The sequence below is a fragment of the Sturnus vulgaris genome, chromosome 7 (assembly GCF_052056855.1).
Source record: "Sturnus vulgaris isolate bStuVul1 chromosome 7, bStuVul1.hap1, whole genome shotgun sequence".
NCBI classification, from domain to species: domain Eukaryota; kingdom Metazoa; phylum Chordata; class Aves; order Passeriformes; family Sturnidae; genus Sturnus; species Sturnus vulgaris.
This window is the reverse complement of record NC_142249.1, coordinates 30,692,412-30,716,717: the sequence shown is the minus strand read 5'-3', so window position 1 is coordinate 30,716,717 and position 24,306 is coordinate 30,692,412. Positions and strand designations below refer to the sequence as shown.

General features: G+C 45.0%; 1 protein-coding gene across 4 annotated transcripts in view; it reads left to right on the top strand.

Annotated features, from left to right (window-relative positions):
- The window catches only part of LOC106850493 (uncharacterized), a 47,482-nt gene that overhangs the window by 8,013 nt on the left and 15,163 nt on the right, over positions 1-24,306 (top strand). For 2 of the 4 annotated variants that reach the window (XM_088168264.1, XM_088168263.1), the window contains exon 2: positions 23,060-23,178. The exons of the other annotated variants lie outside the window; for them this stretch is intronic. The gene's annotated coding sequence lies outside the window, so the exon portion shown is untranslated. The remainder of the gene's footprint in view (positions 1-23,059; positions 23,179-24,306) is intronic. 4 annotated transcript variants of the gene reach the window in all.

Sequence of the window (24,306 nt, the reverse complement as noted above, 5' to 3'; positions counted from 1 at the left end):
CATAAAGGTGAAAGCTGGACAAGCATGCTGAGATTAAATATTTTGTTACACACCATCTATAGGACTTCTCCAGACTGATTTGTTCCATCCAATGCCTCTCTTAATGGCAGTTTTCAGCTCCTAAGCCACCAAACTTTGAACCAAAGTGAACCAAACTTTGCATTTGCAGCCCCATGCCACTGGCTGTCACCATCAGTTGCCTTTCTGGGTGCTGGTGTGGTGGCTGCACCGCTGCCTCACGCTGCAGTGCTGGGTAGTTGGACACAATGCTGTGTGCAGTGATGAGGAAGGAATGTGCTTCCCGTGCTTCACACATCTCCTTCCACTCAGTAGGAGTCAGGTGCTCCACTGAGTCACCACAGGCAGTAGGGCTTCATACAGGGTCAAGCCATCAAAGTTTGGGCAGTGAATGCTGCTTCAAGTTGAATTCCTGCCTTATAGCACAGCTCCAGCTCATAATTAACACAGGACTGGAACAGAGCTGTAATGGGAGTGCAAGTGGCTGTGACTTTGGGGCAGGTGGTAGTCCTCCTTCAGCTTCTTCATCAGGGATATGTGTGGGTCAAAGGATAAGGAGTTTATAGGAAAGCACAGAGAGATGGGTTGAGAGTCTTGTCAGGCAACAGGATACCAGAAGGTGCTCTGTGGCAGGAAAAGACATTTCTTTAGCACCTAAGAGAGCGTGTAGCAGGGGTGTCTGTGCCTAGGAGAGGGGAGGAGAGAGGAGTGCACACAGAAAGGCAGCAGGATAACACAGGAGAGCAGGGAACAGGTAACACAGGAGAGCAGGGAACAGGCAGGATGAGGTGGCAGCCAGAGCTGATGAATGGCAGTTGTATATTGGCTTGGGAAGTCCTTGAGTGGGAGCCCCACATAAAAATGCCTGGAGCTTTTGAAAGTCAGCACATCGAGCACCAAAGCAGCAGGCGTGCAGCATGACTTCACATGAGGAAGAGCTAGCAGCAGAATGCCTGGCTTCTAAAGAGATTCTGCTCTTACTCTGTCCTATCTTCTCTTCCCATTTTGCCATTCCTGTTGCTGTTGAAAATACATAGCATCTGGAAAAAACAATGCCCTTGTACAGTGCCTTTGTCTTCAGGACAGTTCCTACGGCGTTGAATTCACCCCATAGATTTTAATTACTCTCCACTGTGATAGTAATGAGAGCCAGTGGAATTGTACTGATTTTATTTCCTTTTAATTTGTTATGATGCTCTGGATGCAGATTAACTTTCCCAGCTCGATACATACTATTGATTCATCCTGCCTCATGTTGCAGTAAATGGCTTGAAGAGGAGTGGACTGATTTCACTGGTAGCTCTGATTTTCCTGGTAGCTCTGTACCCCATGCAGTGTCCTCCCCATGCTGGTAGTAGCCAAAAATCAGGTATCCTTGCTTGTTTCCAAGCTGGTTGTTTACATCCATGTAAATGAGGGTAAACAGTAGCTTATGGTACTGCTATTCTGTATGCGATAGCCCACATCTCCCAGCTGCCTTTCTGTTTGATGTACTGGCTGTGAGCACAGATTAGTGGTCATTTGGTACACACAGGGATGGTCCTTACTGACAGGAACTGTCCTGCAAGGAGAGGAGAGCTGCAGTCAGAGGTGTCTTCCAGTAGTGCTCCTTCGAGCACATAGCTATTCAGAAAGCCTTTGGCAGTGGCCAGCCTGTTGTACCCATGCCCATGTCCCTGCTGAGCATGGCTGATGGCCACAAGGTAGTTGTGGGGACGTGGAGCAGCAGGAAAACACTTATCCTCATAGCTTTCCTCCCAGTGAGGGAACCTGACAGCAAAGCTGCTTGTGTGGGACTACACCCTACTGAGGGATCCTTCTCCCCACTTTATTTGGAAAAAGACCCAGCACTCCTTGATGCAGAGTATTTAATGTATTTTTTTTTCTGCTCTTACATCACTGAAGTTATGATGAAGATGAGAAACTGAGCCTGTGTTCTCTTAATACAAAACCCTAGCAGAGATTGAGATTAGGAGGCTGAGACAGTGTCTTGCTGCTTGTAACAGGGATGACTACAAGATGATCTGCAGTCTCATTAGCAAGAATTTGCTCCACAGGTTGAGTGACCCCCCTGGCTCAGTGGAGCCAGGCTGGGTGTGCCAGTGCATTGGTGCAAGTGCATGACCAGTCCCAGCCAGGAACCACCTGCTATCTCTGCACCACACAACCTGCTGCTCCCAGCTGCTGGTGGTTTTCTGGGTCTGGCTGCAGACCTGGTGCTCGACTTAACTGAGTCAGTTCATGGGGCAGTGCAGTGCTTGGAAGCAGAATGGGTGTCTTCTGTCCCCTGTGGTGTTTCTATCCTACATCATCTTGGATAGGAGAGATTGAAAGAAGAAAGACAGAAGTTGGACTCATCAGTTCTGCATCCCTCTGCATGCCAGCCTCTTTGCACAGACTGCAGCAGGAAGCTTGGTGTTCCAAGGCTCATCTTAGGAAGGTTTCTCATCCTCAGCCATACTCAAAACACTACTTTGTGGTATTCTAACTCTGTGTGTCCTTAGAGCATGAGACCTCTGGCCCTCAGCAAGTCCAGAGGGACACTGACTGCATTGCATGAGTGTCACATCACCAATCAGAGGCCATTGGGTGTCCAAATGCAGTCATTTCACTGCCAGTGAGTAGCCCAACAGTGATTATTGTTTGGTTGCTGATGATGGTTATCAGTGCCTTGGAGCCATTCCTTGCAGCAGAAACTGAACGTCGGCCAGAGTAGCTTTGCCTGAAATTAAAGTCTGAACAGTCCCCTCAGATGTGAAATGTTACTTGCTTCTCTTGTGAAATAATCCACCGGTTCTGTGGACAACTCTAATGCACAAGAACATGTGCACTGACCCTGCAGCACTGGGCAAGATAAAACAGTGAAGAGGTAAATATCAGTTGGTTGTGTCACACAACTAACTTCAGGACTTAGAAGCCTATATCCAATTAAAGCAGACAGGCAATTAACATTAAAACGGTTGAGTCTGCTCTTAGCCTAGTGCACGTCAACATGGCTGTTGTAGCTGCAAAGGAAGCCTCCGATTTATCTGAGTGGGTTTGCCCTTGCACCCTTTATCTCCATCTTGCACAAGATGCATTTCCAAACTTTTCCATGTGTAAATTGTCCATAGAAGCATGATGGCAGCAATCTTCTGTTTTCCTTGATCTCCAAAGATATCCTGCACACCTACCTGCCAACATCCTGCTTATGGGGGCCCCTGAACAGTGAGGGACTTCTCTCACCAGCTTCATAGAAGATACTGGGCAAAATATTTGGAAAATGCGCTATAGAAGATCAGAAAATAGCATTAAGCAGAAAAACTGAGATGAATTGGGGCACAGTGAAAACTCAGGTACAAAGGATTAGATCCCGAACTTTATCATCCTAGGGAGATTGGGACAGAATCCTGCAGACCCTCAGCCATGGACACCCATCATGCATTAGCCCAGCAGTGTCACTGTGTCCTTGTACCTGGCAGCACTTCCCCAGGATACTTGGCATTCATTTAGGAGAAGCAAAAGCTTTGGGGCTTAGTGATTCACCAGAGAAGGTGCTTATGCTGCCTTAGGCAGAGCAGTACAAATACACATTTTTGGCTTAGTTCCACCGTATCCTTAGAGAAAATTAAAAAGCATTTAATATTTCCTTTTCTTTTTGCTGTATAGGCAGAGCCAGGTTTCACACTTAGCTGGGCCATTGGTGGCACTGAGTGTGCCTTCAGCACACCACCACCACCGAGGACAGAACTGCTCCCTCGTTTCTAGCCCAGAGAAACAAATGTGTCTCTTCAGGCAATTTACAACCTTTTTTGTGATCCCAGTCACTCCAATGTCCCCAAAATTCTAGCCACTCAATTTCATCTATTTTATATTTCTTAGGTTAAAAAGAACCCAAACCAACAAACAAACTTTAAGAAAAACATCTAAGTTTTCCTACTTTTGATTTATACCATTTGCCTTCCTTTCTGCCTGGAATAAGAAGTAGGTTGCTTTGAGCCCTTCTCTAACTTTTTGCACTGTTTAGGCTGGGAAATTAACTCTATCCCAGCTAAAACCAGTGTATGTTTGAACAGGCTTCAGCTTCCACCCTTCCCCAAAATGGTATGATTGAAATGGACTTCTAATATCTTCCTGAAAAAATAGGATTGTATTGGAACTGGGAAAACTCTTGCTTCCCTACTTCTTTTGCAGTTCCTACCCCACAGAATCACTTGAGAGGAAAGAGCGTTTCCTCCAGGATTTGTGATTTTGTGGTTTTTGTTGTTGGTTTGGGTTTTTTTAATAATAAAATCCTTTACTCTCACCTCCCACTGGGAATTCCCTGAAGTACTCTCACCTGATTGTATCTCGGGGATGATGCCCTGCTCAGAGAAAATGCCATAAATACCAGCTAGTCTCCTGTAGGAACAAAGCAAAGGAAGCCACATGGCAACTGCTGTTTTCTGGCAGGTCAGAGGGGCGCTGTGCCTCCTACACCAGCTCCCAAAGCAATTGTGCATCATCACTCGTCAGCTGCCCTTTTCCACAGGAGAACAGATGACTGTTATTAAAAAAAAAAAAGCGAGAAAGAAGGAAAAGGAGAAGGAAACAGTGATGAAAGATCAAAAGCAGCTGCAAAGACAGAACCTCACAAAGAGTTAGCTGGTGGTGGGTAGAGACACGTATGGGTCATGGACTGGTCTTCTGAAGCCATAGTCCTGTCCTTGTCCACATAGCTGCATTTCCTTGCCACTTCAGAGGGGAAGGCACAGTGTCCCTCAGGGCACATGTCCCTGGGCCAAGCCAGTTTGTGCTCAGATAGTGGCTTGGAGCTCTTACACTTGAGTACAGGTCTCAGAAAAGTTAACTTCAAGTAATTACTCCTCAGTTTTAGGAAACCTTACCTGACTTTCCTTGGTTCTCATAGACTGCCAGGAGAGTTCTTGCAGATGCTGGAAGGTAATTGTTTTATGTTTGGCCTCTTACAGGTAATAGAGCTGAAACATGGGAATTTGAGTCTCTTGTCTCGGGAGATCAGGGACCAGACATCAGCCTCATCTGTTACTAAGTTACAGTTTGTTCACAGCATCTCCCACTCTGCAGCTGTGAGAATTTCAGTATTTGCTTCATTCACACACTTCAGGGTGGGAAGTCACAACTTGAGTCTGTGGCTTCTCCAGATGATCTTAACCTATGTCCACAAAAAGCTCAGGAGTGTAAATCAATATTCTGTGACCTCCTGCAGAAAGGCAATTAACAGACAGCTGGAAGAGAAAGTGCTGCCTCCATTTCAAGGCAAGGGCGAGTTGGCTTTAATTTTTAAAACACTTTCACAAGTGATTGATGCAGCAGTATTTTCGGAGAGGAGAAGAAACAGTCTTTTGGTGCTATGTCAAACGTCTCATGATGCCAGTGGTACATCAGAGTACCTTTACCAGCATACTTCATGGCTAAAATTATCTGCTCTGGCTGAAGCAGGAATGGCATCTGTAAAATCTGGCTTGAGGAAATCAACAAGGCATCACAATCACTGTATTCATTAGGATCTTAAGTCAAAGACTGTCTTGTGTCCAGCTGTCTTAGAGGTGCTGTAGCATTAGCACCTCACAAATTCCTAGGTGCCTGGTGGGGGGCAAAGGAAGGCAATGCCAACCAGAGCAGGAGCTGAGAATAGTGGCTGTGAGGCCAGTTTCCATCATCACCAGCTGGGAAAAGAGAAAGCAATGGACTTCAGGGAGGATCTGTAGCTGTGGATAGTGGAGACCCCATACCAGCAGCTGGGAAGTAGGAGTATGTTCATCACATTAATTGGTTTTTCCTCTTCGTGTATTAACTACAATTTCTCTGACCTCTGGAGGAGGACATACAGGAAGGAGGAATATCAGCCATCTTATTACAGTGCCATAGTTTGCTGATGCTTTACACGTTTATCAAAGGTTTTACCACTGACATCAGTGGAGTTGAGAAAGAACTCTTGGTTCATCAAGTGGGACCAGATTAAGTTAGCAGAATTCTGTTCCAGGGCTTCTGACATGCTTCCCAAATCCAACCCAGCCACTGCCCAGGCTTTGGGTAATTTGATTCTGCTGGTGCTGACAAAAGCCCTGAGGAGCAGCAGAGATTGCACCTCAAGATCCATGTACTCAAATAGTAGTGCCTACTTCTTAGTGTAGCAGGCTGATTTATTTTGAAGCATAATGATCAGAAAAGCAACCCAACACCCTCAGATATCCCTAGCTTGTGGTTAGTATTGAAAACTAAACCTGATTCCAGTAAGAATTGTGAAAAATTGAGCCATTATAGTCTGCAGAAGTTGATGGCTGAGGAAAAATGTTTCATGCCCTGGCAAATATCAGTGACATTAGCAGGCTGGCTTCCATTTGAGAGACGTGGGTGATTTTCACAGCTGGATGACCTCAGCACCAGGAGCTAGTGCCTTCACTTCACGTGGAGAAAGCCATTCAATCTTTAACTAGCCAATCTTTGACTTCATCTTATTTAAAGATTTTAGGCACTGTGCAGTGCTAAAGAGGATCTTGCTGAGCTCCTATTACCTCAACAGCAGCTGATATGTAATGAATTATTCAAGACTAGACAGTTCCTTCATAAATTTTAATAAATGAAGTTTTCTACCATGTTCTCAGCAGTGCTGCCAGCTGGGATATGATGAGGTAAGCCCATTATTTCTTGGGGCCTTTTTCATTTGGTCCAGGTTTGCATACCTGTGGGCCTTGGTAATAACCAAGGGATTAGCAGCAGACAGTGCTAACTTGAGGGAGATCTACAATGAGCAGAAGAGACAACAGAACTCCCCCAGTCTCTCAGAAGATCACAGAGCTCTATCTTTGCACAGGGAAGGTGACTTTGCATCTACAGAAACAGACTCAGCTGCTACATGCTGACCCCCAGAGCAGAGTGTAGCCCTTCAAGCAGATGGCCTGGACACCACAGCAGCTGTGAGGCGCTTCCTATCTTGCACACAGACTCACTCTCATGGAATTGTTCCTACATCTCTGATATTTCTCCAGAGCAGGCACACTGTAATGTTTATGAACCAATCCTGTTTAGGAAGCACCTGTGTGCATCAGCCATCAATGTAACACATGCACCCATTGCCCCACACAACTATTAATGCATACACAGCTATTAATGTAAACACAAGCAGCATCTCTCCTACACTGCAGACATTCTATCCAGGCTGCTGATAAACTTCTTCACAAAGCAATAGTTCCCACAGCCAACACTGAGCTGAGCTGGTGACTGTTGTAAAGTGTCTTTCCCTGAGATTCTGCTCAAACTCAACAACAGAAAATGCTTCCTGACACTGAAGTGCTTGTAGCACTTTTTGTACATCTCTTGGATAGACAGGAACACACTTCTCTCTGTTCATTATCAACCTCAAAATTGGTCATTCTGTTTTTTGCTTCTCTCCTGGCCACCTAGGAACCAATTTCATAATGGAGTCAAAGGCAGAAAGGTGCTCTTCATCCTCTGTAGAATTTCTTTTTATTACATTGGTGCTGCACTGCATAAAGAGGTGAAAAAGGAAGAAATGGGTCTTTCTCTTGTCCTCTGTAAAATGCAGGTCACCCAAGGCAGGGTATTTCTCCAGCCCACGTCTTGTAGAGGATTTAGCACTTAGGGTCCTTATCCCTCCTGTACACAAGACATGCAGTTTTTACTGGATAGAAGCAGAGTGTTCAGCCCAAACCCATTTCTACTGTGGCTGCATCCAGCTCTGACTCTTCCTGTGTTCAGAGAACTTTGAATACAGTTCAAAGTATTCATTGTCATGAGGACACAATCAGATAGCTGCACTTTACAGCACATGCAAGGGAGGCAGAAATCTCCATAGGTGCTTTTATAATCATGTGTTTTAGGAGTGGGAAGATGAACTACTGAGGAGGAGAGAGGCCGGACATAAGCAATGATAAGAATTTATTGTTTACAGTTCTGGTGATAAATTCAGTGCATGGATTAGTCCATGAATATCTAACCTGCAGCATCCCTGTGGTGCATCCTCTCATGAATGTGCTGCTGGTGAGGCATCCAAGCACAGCAGTTTATCTACAGAGCTGGCACCAAAGCTCAGTTTGATTGATAGATGAAAGACAGACTTGCTAAAGGAAGGTCATAGTTATGAGAGATTTATTGATTTGCTCTTTGGGGATGGACCATAAAAGAATAACACCTAATTGTGAGAAGTATGGGGCTGGCTCCTCACAGTGTATTTAATAGCAATAGCCATATATCTATGTTTCAAGAAGTAGGAGGGATGCTTGCAGATCCTGAAACCATTGCACCTGCTGGCTCTTCAAGTCTGCCTCACACAGATATATTGCTGTTTCCCATGCCTAAGCTATTCTCCCTAACCATCACACCCCCACTTCATTTTTGGAGTTACACCATGCTGGTTTTGGGACCCAAAGTATTTCAACTCCTTTATACCGTCATTAATCCTGAAGCTCTTTAATTCACCCCCCAATCAGTTTTGTGCAATTCTTAGCTTGTAATTTTTATTTACTACTTTCTCAGTGTTTACACACACAATATGCTTGTTTTCACCTTCCCAATAAACAAGAATCCTATTGTTTTTTTCAAACCAGTATATTTATTTTCCTCAGCCACAGGATTGTGGCTATTTGAACATTTAGGGAGGAAAAAAGTTACCAATTATAATTTGTATTTTTCTACTCAAATTTCCCTTTATTACCCGGCTCAGTTGTTTTCAGCTCTCTGAAGCTGACATTTTAGAGTTGCAATGAGGGGTAATTGGTTTTCACTGGGCTATGTTTGCACACAGCAAATGTAACTGTGTAGTGATCATTGGTAACTAAGCAACCAGTTATGTTTTATTTCTGTGATCAATTCCTTGCTATCTGTCAAGATTAAGTCTAACACAGCATGTGTCCACAAGGGATACAACAATTTGTGGAGTTAAGAAACCCATCATCTAAAAGACTAAGAGCAATAGCAGTACAAGGCCCCTGACTGACTTCTCTGACTGCAGTCTTTTGGAGACATGGAACCTTTTTCTTTCAGTGCACAGGAAAGTTTAATGGTCTTAAAGTCTTGATGGTTGAGGTAGAAGTTCATTGGCTGCCACATTTTATTCCTGCAATTCAGGCAGTGACAGCCAACCTCTATTTACCCTTTATCTGTTACAGCAAATTGTTAACATTCAGAGGCTCTCTTTGCTAGTGAGAAGGCCAAGTGTGACAGGCTTGAGTTGCTTTGTTCCTATATCCTAGAAGGTCACCTAGCAGTGGTCACTGCAGGGGAGCTTCAAAAACTTGATTTTCTGCTCACTCATTCTGTGAGAACATTTGTTTCTTCTATTTAACTGTGGATAATACTCACCAATTTCAAGAGCTTGGCAAACTCCTTGTCAGGAAGCAAGTAAGGATGGGCATCTCCAGGAAGGAAGGTGAGGGAGAAGCCAGACAATAGGGCAGGTTGAGACAGGGACCTTGGAAAAGAGGTACAGTCTCACTACACCTAAACAGGAAGGGGAGAGTGGGCCTCATAATTGGATATTTTTTCATCTAACAGGTCTCAGAAAAACTTGTAGCTCTAACACAGTTCTGATGTCACCCAAGAAGTAAAGCCAAGCAGATCAGAACAAGCACACACATAGCATAAGCCAAGTAAGGGCCAGGACAAGGGCTTAAATGCAACTCCCAAGCCAATGGTGGCAGGAGCAAGGGTGAAGATCCCAGATGAGGCTGGTCAAGGTAATTAGAGGCAGCTGTACAACAGTCCTCAGCCTAAGCCTGGATCTGCTCTGCCACTCAAATTCTGTTCCAGAGAGATCACTAGGAGACATTTCATAGAAAAGAAATCCATCTTAGCTTCATGCAGGAAAGAAAACATGGTCTATCTGGAGCAAGCTGTAACACCACTAGTCCACCACTCTCTATCTACAGCAAGTGTTGCATGGTGCTTAGAAAGAAATCTTTAGAAGCTCCATCTCCAGACTCAGTTTGCAACTTATCTTTGTTGTTGCTTGCTGAAAGGAGCCATATGGATTTTGTACTGAAGTTGCATAAATGCTAATATGCAAGTATATTTAGAGATGGCATATGGGCAGTAGTAAATGGAAATGAGTGGGGTTTTGGTTCAGATTACACAGGCAAGCTCAGTGAAGCAGATATGCCACTGCGTTAGTCAGAAAGGTTCATTATCTGAAGTCCTAGGTTCAGATCTTGATTGTGGTTTTTTCTGCACTTGCTTGTACTGGCTGACTTTGTCAACAGTACTAATGTTTGCCAGCAGATGTAGAAAATCTTGAAGACTTCAGCCATTGTAAAAAAAATGCCAAGACATTCAGTCTGATCTGGGTTATACTGTAGACCAGTCAGAGACAGCAACCCTTTATTCTTTGGGGTCCTGTAGGTACAAAGGTACATATCGGAGTTATCCATTTTGAAAAGTTGTGTTGTCATCTAGTAGCTGACAGAACAGCCTTCTATAGCTAGTAGGAGATTGTTTTAGTTTTTTTTGAATCCTTGCAGAAAACCAGAAAGTCCTGGGTATCTGGGAGTTTGTGGGCTTCAGTGTCATCTGTCAGGGAGGGTGACAAGATTCATACTGGCACAGTGTGTCACAGCTCCTGTTATGCCTGCCTAATCAGGGAGCAGGAACTTCCCTTGTGCTCAGGCAACAGGTGGATCTGAAAGTTTTGGACTGAGTCCCATCTGGCATCAGATAAGCTGATATCTGCATAGTAACTGACTGTGTTAAACCATTTCTTACCCTACTCTATTTTATTTTTCAGTGTTTGGAGAATTTACTCATAGAGCCTCAAGCAAAAAAAAAAAAAATCCAAGTTGAGCAGAGATAGAAATTCTTCGTGAAGCTGTAGATAAGGCATCCTGTTTGATAATAATACTGCAATTTTATCTGCTCTGATTTAAAGGTTAATTAGATTTAGACCTCTTATGCACAAAGAAAAAATGAAGGCACCCTGACAGATTTTTACAACTTACTCAGAGGTTTTCTTACAGCTAATCCACTTAGAGCTGACTGTGGTCACTACAGTTCCCTCTTCTGTCACAGCCTGATGCCTCTTTTCTAGAGCCTCACCTGCACATTAAACAGCAGCCATAAAGCATTTTGCCACTGGTCCTGCCAGCTGATGAGTCCTTTTTAAAGCCCACTCATTGCATCATGTGCATTTCTCTTTGCCTAGGGGAGTAGTTAGCTTTGAATGTCACCCAGCCCTATGGAGGCGAGTGGGAAGATGGATTATGTTGGCAGCAATCCATCCATCTGTTCATCTGCCAACCCTAATGTTTAGCTTTTCAAGCTCCCAGTTGTCTTAAATAATGCTGACCTACAGGGTCTAGGGTGGGAAATGTCACATAGCTCATTTAGTCTTCCATTTCTTAAGTGGTAATTAAACTTTCTGAGGTGTTATAGATACATGCAGGAATTGTTGATGGACAGTACTTATGAGGTTCAGGTTAAATTCTTTTCTGAGGTGTTGTGTTGCATGAAACTTTTATCACAATGTTGGCTGTAACATCTCCACTGTATCTTCTCAGAGTACTCCTTAGACAAGGTGCTTACAAAGGATTCTCATCTGTTTCCAAGGAGAGATTAGATGTCTGCATGGACAATGTTTCTTCTCTTTTGATTTCTATACAAAATTGTATCAATAGTGTGATTTTCCTCCTTGCTATGCAGCTTTGGGTAGGTGTGTGTACTTTGTGACAACTGCAAAGGCTGCACATGTTGGGTGCTGTGTTATGAAAAAAAGCCTGGCTGGTTGCCTGCAGCTCTGCCTTGATGCTCTTGATTCAATTTTTACCACTACTTTGGTAAAAGAGATGTGCATGCAAGAACTCTCATCAGCTACTATGATCTGTGTCTTACTTTTTCCCAATTGCAAAAAAAATAAAGGTTAACAAGAATGTAGTGACATTCATTAGGCTCTTGAAATATTTTGCAAAATGGCATGGAAGTAATGATACTTAACTCAGGCTGTGAGAACCCAGAGCTGGTTGGGAACTGTCAGCTTCAGACCCTGCAGCAAGTTACTGCTGTAAGAAGTGACATGGAGTATCTTGTGATTCTGGATCCAGGGTGGGTCTTCATCACATTTAATGTCACAGAATCTGTATGATGTATCCAATATGCAAGACCAGCACTACATGGAGAAGGAATCTGATTCACTATCCTTCTCCTTCACTCTTTTAGGAACAGCTGCAAAATTGCTCCATTTCTTCTTTTCTTCACCATGTTGCATGTGCAGTTGCAAACCTGTACTGCATGAAGGTGCAGCTTGCACAAAGTATCCGGTACATCTGAGCAAACAAAAAACGTTTTCTTACAGCTGGCTTTAAACAAAGGGGCATGTCCTGCCTCCCCTTGCATCACTTTTTTCTATAGTGTAGGGTCTGGCAGAAAACCAAAAAGAAAGAATCCCATGGCAATGTTGATAAGTTAGAATATATAGATGTGGTTAGGAACATCCCAAGAATGTATGCATTGGTATTAATCAGTCTTAGAATTTGTTTCTTAATGATTGCTTTAAAGCATTTCCAGTTAACCGTGACATGATGTGTCTAGGGGAGTCTTGTGTTTGGTGAGAAATCCCATGGATCTCTACTGCCTCCAGTCTGATCTCTCCAAATCCTGTTCCTGTGGGGTTACCTGGGTGTAAATGTCCAGCTGATGTCAAATACAGCCCAGAGTGATTCTCCTATCTTGAACATATCTGATGTGTTTTGAGAAATCTTTGGTGACCAGCTGTTTAGGGCAAATCACACTTGGAAAGCTGCCCTGTGGAATGTGTGTTCCTCCCGGTATGCTGGGATTTGTGCCTAAAGACATTTATCCATGCACCTCCGTGTGGAGGAGCCCAGCGCTCCAGCCCAGTCCAAATGCCATTTCTGCTCAGCCCTAAGCTGCTGTGGGCAATTCACTGGCTGTTGTGTCTCTGCAGTCACGGAATTGTTTGCAGAAAAGTAATAGCTGCAAATGCAGCAGAACAGCAATTCCCCATAGGCAGAGATCCTATTTCAAGAAGCTTTTATGTTCCTATCACCTTCTGTCTCCCATTGCAGTATACCAGCTCCTGTCCTTGTCTGTCCCTACCTGTTTATAGTGGTACCTCCTTTCTTCCATCCATAGCACTCACAGCCCTCCAGCCCCTTGCTCCTAGCTGGGAAAAAGGCATGACACTGCTCTGCACCCTGGCCAGCAGTAGGTCATGCAGAGCACTTAGATGTGCTAATTGCAAGTCACAACATTTCCTACAGGGAAGACATCAACTGGTGTTTTCTCCAGCCATCAGTGTTCCTAAAGCCTCTCATATAGACAGGCAGGCAGACAAGAGTAGATAGAGAAAGAAAATCCAAGTAATTTCCATAGCTAATTGAAGTGGAGGGGAAAAGGTGCAAATCCATCTTGAAAGGGTAGCTTCTGCCTTGGATAATCAGCTGGGAAAAGTAACTTACTGGATCACTGAAGAATATGAAACAAAAGCAAATAAATGATGCTGTCAGTCTGATCAAAGGGGTTGCTATACAAGAGAGACCCTCTGTCAGTGCTGGTTCAGCCTCCATGTGCTTAAGAACCTTGCCTGGTAAATTTGATGAACAGCTTCATGTAATGTAGAGAAAGGAACTGAATTTTTCTCTTGGGATCTGTTCCTGATGTAAAGTGCTTTCAGACTAGGGATATCAAAGTATGCAAAAGTGAGGGGCAGAGTAATTTTGTTTCCAGTTCCTGAGTTCACATGGAGGCAAAGGATCTGAACACACAAATAGAGGGAAAAGCTGCCATCCATTGGATCTGATCTGCACTGGGGCATTTACTGGCAAAACTATCTCTATAATGGTATATAGATAATCTCCCCAGTGGATATAATTCTTCTGTAATAACAGATCCAAACAAATAAAAACTTTCTGGATTAAGAGTGCCCATCAGATGATGGAGTGATACATGCCTGGAGTGGTACTACTGTTAGGAATAAAAGGTTCTTTAATAAATTTGTATGTACTCCTAGACATAAAACAAAGCGGAAAAGATGAGTCTTTGCTAAGACAAAAAGCATACTCTAAAATTTGCTAGTCATACTAAAATCTCCCCCAAAAAAGACATCTTGCAGTTTGTGCACTCCTTGGTGGGCTTAGATAAATAGCATCTGTAGAGAAAGAGGGAGTTCCACTGGAGCTTTATCACTTCTTCGTTAATGTGCCACCAACCTGAATTAGGAATGATTTTCCCAGAGAAAGTAAGGTCAGAGAGAAGTGTTATTTTACGAAGATGGCTCCTGTGCCCCAAATCCCAAGAACACTTGTGCAAAGTCAAAACACCCAATTGTGGCTGGAGCCCAGCCTATCATTTCCAGTGGTCACTTGGTTGGGATGAAAGGTGAAAGGTTGCTCTGAACTGCACATTGCAAAGTAGGAAGCTGAGAGGGAGCCCATGACACCACCTTCAAAGAGAGCATAGCACTGAGCCTTAGCAAAATAGAGCAAAAAAACTGCAACAGTGGCTTTTCTATGCTTGAAACAGCTCTGGAGAGGCAGGGGGTTCCCAGTGGCTATCTAGGCAGCTGAATGAAATTGTCACTTGCGATAAGGCATCCTGAGAGCTGGGGGAAATCCTGGCTCTGTGCCCACTGGCACAGGTCCAAGTGATTTCACTGGAGCCAACATTTTTACTCTGTATGTGAAATGAATTGCCAGGGTGAAGCTGCAAAAGTAATGCCTAGTAATGAAATCCACTTTCAGCACTGCACCTCTGCACCAGAGCCCTGCTGCGAGCAGGAGTGTTTGCTCTGGCCCTGGAGACCACTGTGCTGTTCTTGTAGGAGGCAGGAGGAGGCAAGAGGTGTGAAGTACCACTGAATTCATCAAGTATGTCACATAACTGCCTATTTGTGGGCAAACTCATATTTTTGTTGACCCACCTTTTTTTTGGTTTTTTTTTTTGCTAGCTTTTGCAGGATTCCCATCAACACCACAGACTATCCATCAATATCACCATAGCAACAAGAAGTCATTAATGGTATCCTGCCTATTGACAGTCAGAATCTACAGGGTGCTGATCTGGGTGGCGAGCCATCACCATCAGTTTCAGTGAGAAAGGAAAGAGCTCAGGGTCTCTGTGGAATCAATCCTTCCATTCTCCATCCTCTGCGTCTCCCCAGAGAAGTCCTGCATTGTGTAATGGCAATAAGGGACTTATTTCTTCCCTTAGCAAATCCTGTGCAGCGTGTGCTTAGGGAATTGCTGCCAGGAAAAGATGGGGCTGGATTTGTTGCACAAGTAGGGATAAATGTGCCTCTCTTGTATTTGTTTGCACGGGGCTGTGGTTCTGAGAGACACTTTACATTGCAAATAAGCAACTTATCCTGTAAACCTCCAGGGAGTTCAGAGCAAAGCAGGAGGCTTGGGGGCCAGGAAAGGGGAATGGCAGGCTAAACAGTGAGGAGAGATAAAAGACATGTCATATAATTCTGCTAAATGGTGAAGGAAGGGAAATTCTCAGCAGGTGTAAATTAGCATTGACAAGCAATACTGATTTACACCCAGCTCATGGTCTGGTCCACAGTTTAATCAGCTGAAAAGCATCAGCATCTCAAAGGGAGGGGGGAGAGAGAGAGGCCCGTGGGAGGAGTTGAAAATCTGTGAAAAAGAAGAGAATAAATTCTCTTTGGTAGGTAGGGAGGAACTTGTAATGTTCCCTGGGACTGATGCAGAGGTGGAGCCTGGCCAGCTGCACCAGCTGCCTGTCAGGACTCCCACTGCTTTGTTGTGGGCAACGTGCAGTGCTGGACCTTCTGAGGATGCATCCTTCAACTGAGACAGGTGGCAGGCACAATCTTGCCTGGTTTTCTGTAGAAGCATTGCCGAGTATCTCCAGAGCCAAAGGAATAGGAAGTGTTACTGCCCGTGGCCATCCACACCCAGCCAGGACTACTGGCACTGCTGTCATCCACATTTCCTCATGGCAAACCTGCCTCTGCCAGCACTATGACACAGTGCCTGACAGCTTTGGGATGTAACCAACCAAGGTGTAGGATGAGATCATGCATCTCCCTCACCGTCCTCAACACCTGCTTCCTCCCCCAGATTTCTTTCTCATCTCACATGTGGTGCTGGCATGGAAGAGCTCTGCTGATCCACCTACCCTATGCTTTGGTGAGTGCTGGAATAGCTTCCAGTGCAAAGCTAATGAGCTGAGATCAACAGAATTAAGGTATGGGGCTTCTTTTCCCACTAGTGAGATGGGAGCCAAGGTTCAAATTGCCTGGTTGGAAAGACTGATGCAGTAAGCCACTAATGCACTCAAAGTTTAACATTTGTAGCTGTGTTGCAAAAAATGTTTTCTTAGTACAAGGAAGGGAGTAGGAACTTTTGACGTACAGCTTATTTTTAGAATTAGGGTGTGATTTCTTTCCTGTGCCCTATGCATTTTAAGGATTAGGCTGAGACTCTTGGGACAGTTGTAGAACAAGGAAGAAGGAATACCTTCAGCCATCCTGAGGGAGCCAACTACATAGGACTGATTTTCTGTTGTCCTTCTGGGGTTGGTGGAAGCAATGTAATGGGGCATAGGAAGTGCTATATTTCTGTGTGCCCTGGTGGTCATGTATTGCTAGTTCAGCCAGGGGTATATCCACCATGAAAGAAATCCAGTATCATGACTCAGGCCTGCAAATCATGAGATTAAATCATGAGTTAAATGACAATATTACAAAAGGACTTGGTTTTATTTTTCCCATTAAGTGTGACTTGGCTTTTTACCTCTTTCTTGCCAGAAAGTGAATGAAAATGGTAAGTTGAAATGCTGGTCTTCAATGCACAAAAGATGACAACATTCAGCTTAGGTGAAGGCTCTGTTGCTCTTCCTCACATGCTGCAAGGGGAAGGGAGCATCCAGCCCTTTCCTGCTACTGGCTTGATTTACTTCTCCCTGTCAGTTCTCATATTCAACTGACCCGTTGTGCCCTGCTTTTTTTGCACTGTCCCTTCTGCCTTCCTCAAACACATGCAGAGAGGATCAAGACAGTTTTAGATGATCTGAGGTGTAGTTCCCCACCTCATCATTTTTCAGCTGCAGGCATGCTCCATCCGTGTTGTTCTTTCAAAAGGATGTGCTGCTGACCACAGCTGGAGGCAGAGCGCTGGGCTGGCAGTAACTGGGTGTGTGAGTCATTGACTGAGAGTAGCAGAGCTGGGCTGGGGCACACCTCTGGCAGGGAGCTGGAGAAGAACAGTTTGGAGCTGCACTGGGAAGTCACGACTGATGTTGGACCCTTTGCTGGGACTGAGCTTCAAGTCACAGACTTAATTTTTTTTCTCCCCGCTTCCCAAGAAATAAAAAATTCACTTGTAGCCACGTTGGAACCATTTTCTGCTGTTAGTGCTGATGTTATACCTAGGCAGAATGAGAATTTGAAGAAGTGGAGCTGCCAGGTTCTAAAGTGAGCTGACATATGGCTTTATTATTCCCAGATCTCACAGGGAGATGGGTAGGTTTTCTTGGCTCGGGTTTGCCTCTGAGAACTGCCTGTCTGTGCCAGGTATGAAGCAAGTCAGAGCCCGTGCTCAGATCATGTCTGTTCCTTGTAAGGCCAATAGCGAGCACTATTTGTGTATGCCAGGACCAAGGTGGGTGGTGGGCAAGATCTGCTCTGCCTGACCCAAAGGCCTGGGAATGCTTGGTTCATGATGTCTGCACAGGTCAGGGGAAACCACTTGGGTCCTGCACATCAGCTAACTCAAACCTGAGCATTGTCTCTGCTTGGTTGTAACCCTGTGGACTCCTTCTCCAGCTGTAAGAGGGGAGCAGAGTGGCTCACAGTGTTACAGACAAGGACAGCATCTGTCAATCAGATATACCCTGCAGGTTCATAGGTGCTGGGGGTGATCTGTCCCACGAGGGGTTTCATTGCAAATGGAACTTGCTTCCTCCTGAGAGAGAGTCATCCAAAGGAGCTTTGTGGTCAACCAGTGTGTTGAGTCTTGAAATCTTGGCAGATGGTGGGTGCTGCTGTCTCTTGGGATGCTTCACAGTTGATGATGACAAGCAACTCCGGTTGGGACACTTGGAGGTGTCACACTGGTGTCTCCAGGAGCATTTGTTACAGAATCAACCTACTCAGCCTTCTTTTGCTGCAAGATGAATGTTAATCCTCTGAAGCTCTAGTTCCTCTGCTGCATCATCAGTAGGACTTTTGGAGCAATATTGTCCAAGAGATTGAGTGGTGCAATGGTGAGATAAAAGGAGGTACCCTTTCCCAAAGCAGGGAATCAAGAGAGAACACAGGTCACCTTGCAAGTATGTTACCTGAAATCAGTGTACCGGAATGCCTGCCCTTGGAGGTAGGCTGGAAGCATCATCTCATCACAGCCTTTTTGAAGGAGGAACACAGGGGAAAACCATGCTGGACACAAGAAGGAGAAGCTTCTCAGACTAAGGGAGCAGCCACAAAATTTATCAAAGGAACTGCTGCCAAGTGCACAGGTGTGTGGAGCAGTAGGGCTTCTCAGGTGAAACCTTTTATGTCAATAAAAATAGTTCCCAAACAGCTTAAAAATCCCACAGAAAAGTAGCCAAGAAGCTTAAGTAAGTTGATAAAATTTTGAGAGTAACTTTTCCACTGCTTTGAGACTATTTCAGAGTCAATCTTGCCCAAATAGAAACTCACATGAAGTTATGGTGATTCCTACACTCTCCCTGTTGGAAATGAGCTGATCCATAGCAGGATGTTCCTATGGGGATCAACAGATACTGTTTACAGATTCTTGTGTGACACATCTGGCTGGCACATGTGTGCCCTTTGGGCTGCTCTGACCAGCCAGCCCTGATGGTGGCCAAGACCAGTTTTTCTGGACAAGTTGTTAATAACAAGTTGCTGTGTTGAATGCAGTGGGGTGGAGGAAGACTTGAAGAAGCAGGAAAAAAAAAATCCCAAAAAAGGATTAGAAAAAAGATATGTGAGAGGAGAAAAAAGGCTGGACAATATCACAGGGTGAAGCAAGCAGCTCATAACACAGCACAATTTAGTGCCATTGCCCGTGCTCTCAGCGACCTCTTGACCCTGGGCTGTACTGTGTCTTCAGGGGTTCCCTATGCCAAGCTGTCTCTGAGACTTTGTGATTCTTGCTTATGCTTAAGGTGAGAACACAGGGACTATAAATCAGTGAGCAGACTATAAAGGTTATTGTTTTCCCTTTATTACCTGGTTTTGAAATCAATCTGGAAGTTTTTCCTCTTGTTAGAAATCCTGATTTATGGCATGCAGAGGACAGTGAAAGCAGTGATAATACTGTAAACTCAGGGAAAGTTATGGTTAGCTTTTTACTCTAGGAAAGAGAAAGAAGCTGAGGAAATTGTACTGGTTTAGAGAATTACTGTGGCTGTACCTCTCCTCCTGGAATTAACAGACACTATATAAGCTGTTTACCCATTTCAGCTGCTACAACAGACAAAAAAACCCCAAGAAAAGTAACTACAGTCACCTTATCTTCATCAACCAGTTTCTGCAGCACAGCACTGGTTAAGAGAACAGCTAAGAAAGCAAATACAGCCAAGGCACCTTCCTTTTTCTTGTTAACCTTTAATATGAAAAAAAATCTGGCATTCTTTCCCTTGAGACTGCTGGTGTTCTGCTAAGCAGCTGAAGTGATGTGCATGACGTGGCAGTAAGCAGATCATGCTGTGACCATGAGGTTTGCTGTATCAGATAGCACAAAACTCACCGCAGTAAAATAGCTTGCTAAAATCCTTTGTATAGCTCTTTGAAATGTGCTGTTCACATCCCTCTAGCTGGCTGGATCTCTGAAATAAAAGGGAGATTGTAGTCCAGAATAAACCTACCTCTGTTCAGTGCTGCAATTTGCAAAACCTAATGCAAAGATATTAGAATAAAACCTGAAGGTTAGTGTAATCTCTTATTTCAAGATGGAGTAAGGACCTGCAGTTATTCCCCTCCCTTGGAAGCAGGAGTTGGTTTCCAAGGCCATGACTCGGAAGCTCATTTGCTTGTGACTGAAATGCTGTAAATGTGGAAAGTGGAAAATGTACCAGTCTCACTTGATCTGATCAAGCAGGAGATGCCAGACAATAGCAAGCTGCTGTCCACCATTTCATGGAACAAATGTCCATGTTTGTTAAGTCTATAGGGTAAATCTTGCTGCAGTGAACTCTGCAAAGCAGTGCCAGTAAACCTACTCAGCCCTGCCAGATTTGGTGGCCTTTTTTCCTGAGGCCTTGTGAGGCTCTGTGATCCCTTGTCCTGGTATTCCTGGAGTCCTTGAACATGTCTGGTCTCCACAGTGTTTTTCATCACCAATGAGCTACTTATCCTGTGCCTGCCTGCTTCATCCTCCTGACATTTTGTCTTGTGCTTTGCTGGGAAGGTCAGCCAGGCAGAACGGTTCTGATGTGTTTGGGAAGAAATAATTTATCCTTCAAGCTTTAATCCCTCAGAAGTAAGTTCTTGGGGGGGATTTTACAGGAAAATTAAGGTTAGTGGCAAGTCTCCAAGCAGGCACTTATCAGAGTAGTGGAGAAGTTGATTAAACAGAATCACATGGTAGAAAATAAGCTGAGCACACATTGCCCTTAGTCTTATGCTCACTTAAGGCATGAGGCTCATACTTTTGAGCTCTACAAGCTTTTCAGTCCCTGAGCCAGGGAACAGGCAAATGTTTCACAGATAATATGATTGAGAAGCAATGATGTGCTGCAGCAGCAGCCAACACTAAACTCCATTTTGCTATTTGGCTTGGAATAAGTGACCAATTGGCCTGGAGGACTGCTGTTCTAGAATAAAGCCTGAGCTATGGGCAAGTGTGACAGGACTGCCTGGAAGTACCCAGGTGGGTAAATGAAGGAGCGTGGCATCAATCCACAGTGCTCACACTGGGGAGTGACAAAGAATGGGCAACTCAGTGCTTGGTCTAACTGGAGGAGAGAAGAGGATACATTAAGGCTGCTGTGTACCTTTAGGAGAGGGTAAATTAGGACCCAGAGTTGGCTCACTGTGTAAGAAATCAGCATTTCCTTCCATGTACTTACAGCTCTGAGGTAGTGGGAGGACAAACTTTCAAGTTGCTGTGGTTCCCAATGCTTCTTTGTTGGTGACCATATAAGACTGCAGCTAAATGCTCTGTATGTACTGTAGGCCTGCAAGTGTGTGCTCAAAGGTCATCTCTAGCTTATCAGCCAGAAGCATATTACCTTGTTTTGGGTTTTTTTTCTGTCTCCATTTTGTGCTCTCCTCCTTCAGCCTGCCTACAACAGGCTTGTGGCCATGTTACTTGAGAGCTGAGTGTGTAGGCGTGTTTTATATCATAGGGAGTCAATGACCTGACAAATGTAGGCATCTGAGCTAAAGCTATGGTGCAGTTGCTGTGTGCCATGGAGCACAAGAACAGAGAAAGGAGAAATACTCAGTGCTTCCTGGTTACAAGCCAGGGACAAATTACCTGGTGTTTTAGAGAGGGCACTGCTTTTCTCCTGCTCCAAGCATCCCTGAGCAGTGGGGGAAGGAGGCTGTGCCTCAGCCAGTCCCCTGTCCAGGTCATGACTCGGGCAGCAGCTGCTTGGGTGCTCAGTGAAATTAAGCTTAACTGCCTGACATGCTGTGCACAGCCCTCAGGGCAGTGACATGGGGGAACTCACAAGAGTTCAGTTGAAAAGAGATGTTCCTTCCAAGAATGGAGTGACAGGGAAGAAAGGTGCTGCTGCCTGAGCTGGCTGTTAGGAGATCTCCACAGCTGCCCTGCAGATGTTTGGGGGAACAGAACTCACTGATTTCTGAGGCTCCCTCTCACTCCAGCCAGGGCACCAGACCCCCTTGCACATCCACCTGTGGGCTGCATCTACCTTCACATTTCCTCTCAGCTCTCCTGGAAGTATGAGGGACTTCCTGTGTTAGAAGTGTTTAAACCAAAAAAAATCACTGTTCAGAGAAAGAAAATTCATCCCCGATGGCTGATAAATACTAAAATAAATTATCTGGAAACAAAATTCCCACCTTTCTACACTTAATCCAATAAATTTTGGTTCTTGCCTACATGTCAGCAAACTTTTGTGGCCTCCTCTGGGAAGTCTCTCCCCTGCTGTCTCGCAGCCAGCTCTGGCTGTTCTCTGTCTTCTCTGACTCCTCTGCTCTGCAAACCTGCCTCTGTCCCTCACTGTGCCTGCCCCACAGGAGGCTTCTTCCAGCTGCTCCTTCCCTGAAAGTGACTTTTGCCGTCTCATGCATGCTTTCTGGAAAATCCTGCCTGATAAAGCAGCAGCAGGTCCCTGCTGCCTGGCAGTGTTTGAGAGCACTAAAACCTGCCACGGCTGCTGGGGGAATGGGCCTGTGCTGCTCTGCAGTGCAGAGGGGTACCCTCACCTGCTGGAAGGTTTGAGGCATTCCCCTGAGAAATGGAGGGGTGTAAACCCCCCTGCATGGCCTATGCTGTGCACTTGAGCGAGCAGGGACAGAGTGGCCCCCCTGACCTCCCATGCCTGGCATCACTATAGCTGACCTGCAGCCCATAGAGGGGTCAGCTCTAAGAGCCCTGACAGTGAACTTCCACCTGAAGAGAATCATGAGGGCAAAAATCAATTTGTCTTCTCAGTGCTGCCCATCTCTTTGTGAATGCAGCACCTACAGACAGATCCCACCCTGTTTCTCTGCCTCTGCTTCCTTGCTTTTCTCCTGACTGCTTCTGCCCCTGCCTGTGCACTTTCTTCTCTGGCCCCCTTGCTGTCACATGCAGAGCCTGCCAAGCCAGTGTCCAGCCCAGGATCCTGTCTCACATGAGCCATTTGTCTTCTGCTCTTACTCTGTATAACTCCCTGCCTTGGCATGGGAAGCTTTATTCTCTGCATCAAGGGCTGTTTTCTCTTTCTTCTTGTTCAGAAAGCTAGGGCCAAAAGTGGTGGCCAAAAGTACGTGGTGGCTTTTAGTCATGTGGCTAATCGCAGACCTACCTGACAGGACATGGCATCCTTTATTAACAGCACTTTCTCACAGGAGCCCTTTGGCTCTACCAGGAGCCATGCTCTCTGCTCAGTGACTGGCTTTCACATCATGTAATTCTCTCTTTCTTGACAGATTATATTATAACCTATGAGCACAGAAAGTCCTGATCCTCACGTTTCTCTGCTGTCACCTGTGGGCTCCTCCAGAGCTGTGAAGAAGGGGGAACTCCAGCCCCACCATGAGAAGACCGGGTGAGAAGTGCCTGTGACATCTTGGGGATCAGCCACACTTTGAGAGCCAGTTTTAGTTTTTATTTTTAGCAGTTATGAAGGACGGAAATTATGTTCTTCATTCAGTGGTGAATCACAGGAGCAGTTCTAAGTTCCCTCTCTGGGATGAGATTAAACATAATTTCATTAATGTGGGGAATATATGCTAATTTGAGCCACTTTAAGCAAGGGATGAATCAAGCTCACAGTGTGTTAGCAAGATTGTCTTCCAGGCAATATGGTACTTCAGACTTCCCCTCAGATAGATGTCTGTTGGTGCATCACATGCCTGTGGTGTCTTAGTCTTCAAGGAATAACGAATGTCTTCATTCCCCTCCTGATCAGGGTGGCTATGCTGCCTGAATAGTTGACCATGTGTGGGAAATCCAGCTGCACTACAGAGCAAACAGTCTGAGATGTAACTGGTTCTGCCTTGCTTTACCAAGACCTCTTCCTGTGTGTTCAACCTACTTGGTTCTTGCCTGGCTTATTATTAGACTCATGCCCCACCATCACACCTCTATCTTGCCCTTAAAAATCTCAGGCTAACCCCATATCCCCTGCCCAATCTTACTCTCCTTTACATATGGCACTCACTCATTCCCTTTGCCTCTGATTGCCAAGGAAGGGAGTGGACTAGGCTGTAGCAGACACTGATGTCTTGTTTGACTGCTGGCAAGTCCATGAGGCCTAAATCCCTAAAAGAAACCTAGAGTTTCTCCATTCAGTGTAAGGAAGCTACATCCACTTCCAGGAACGACTTAGCTACTTAGCCTTCATCCTGCTGGCCCAAACTGGAGTTTAGGGATTTAATTCTCCACTCTGAACATGTGATTTAGTCCTTTAGATGCCCTGGGCCTTACAGTGCTGAACACAGCTCATAGGAGGAACCTTGAAAAGCACAGCTTTCTCTATTAGAGCCTCCACTGAGCTGTCATTTGAGCCTATGGCTAAGGAGGCAGGAGGTTGCATTTGTGAAAATCTGTAAAGTAACAGTGTCTCTGCACTGGAAAGGCCTTGGCAATGCTTAGCTGCCATATGCAGTCAACAAACTGTATGTATCTTCCCCGTGAAGGGTGAATCAGAGCAATAAGGGGCTGCAATGTGACT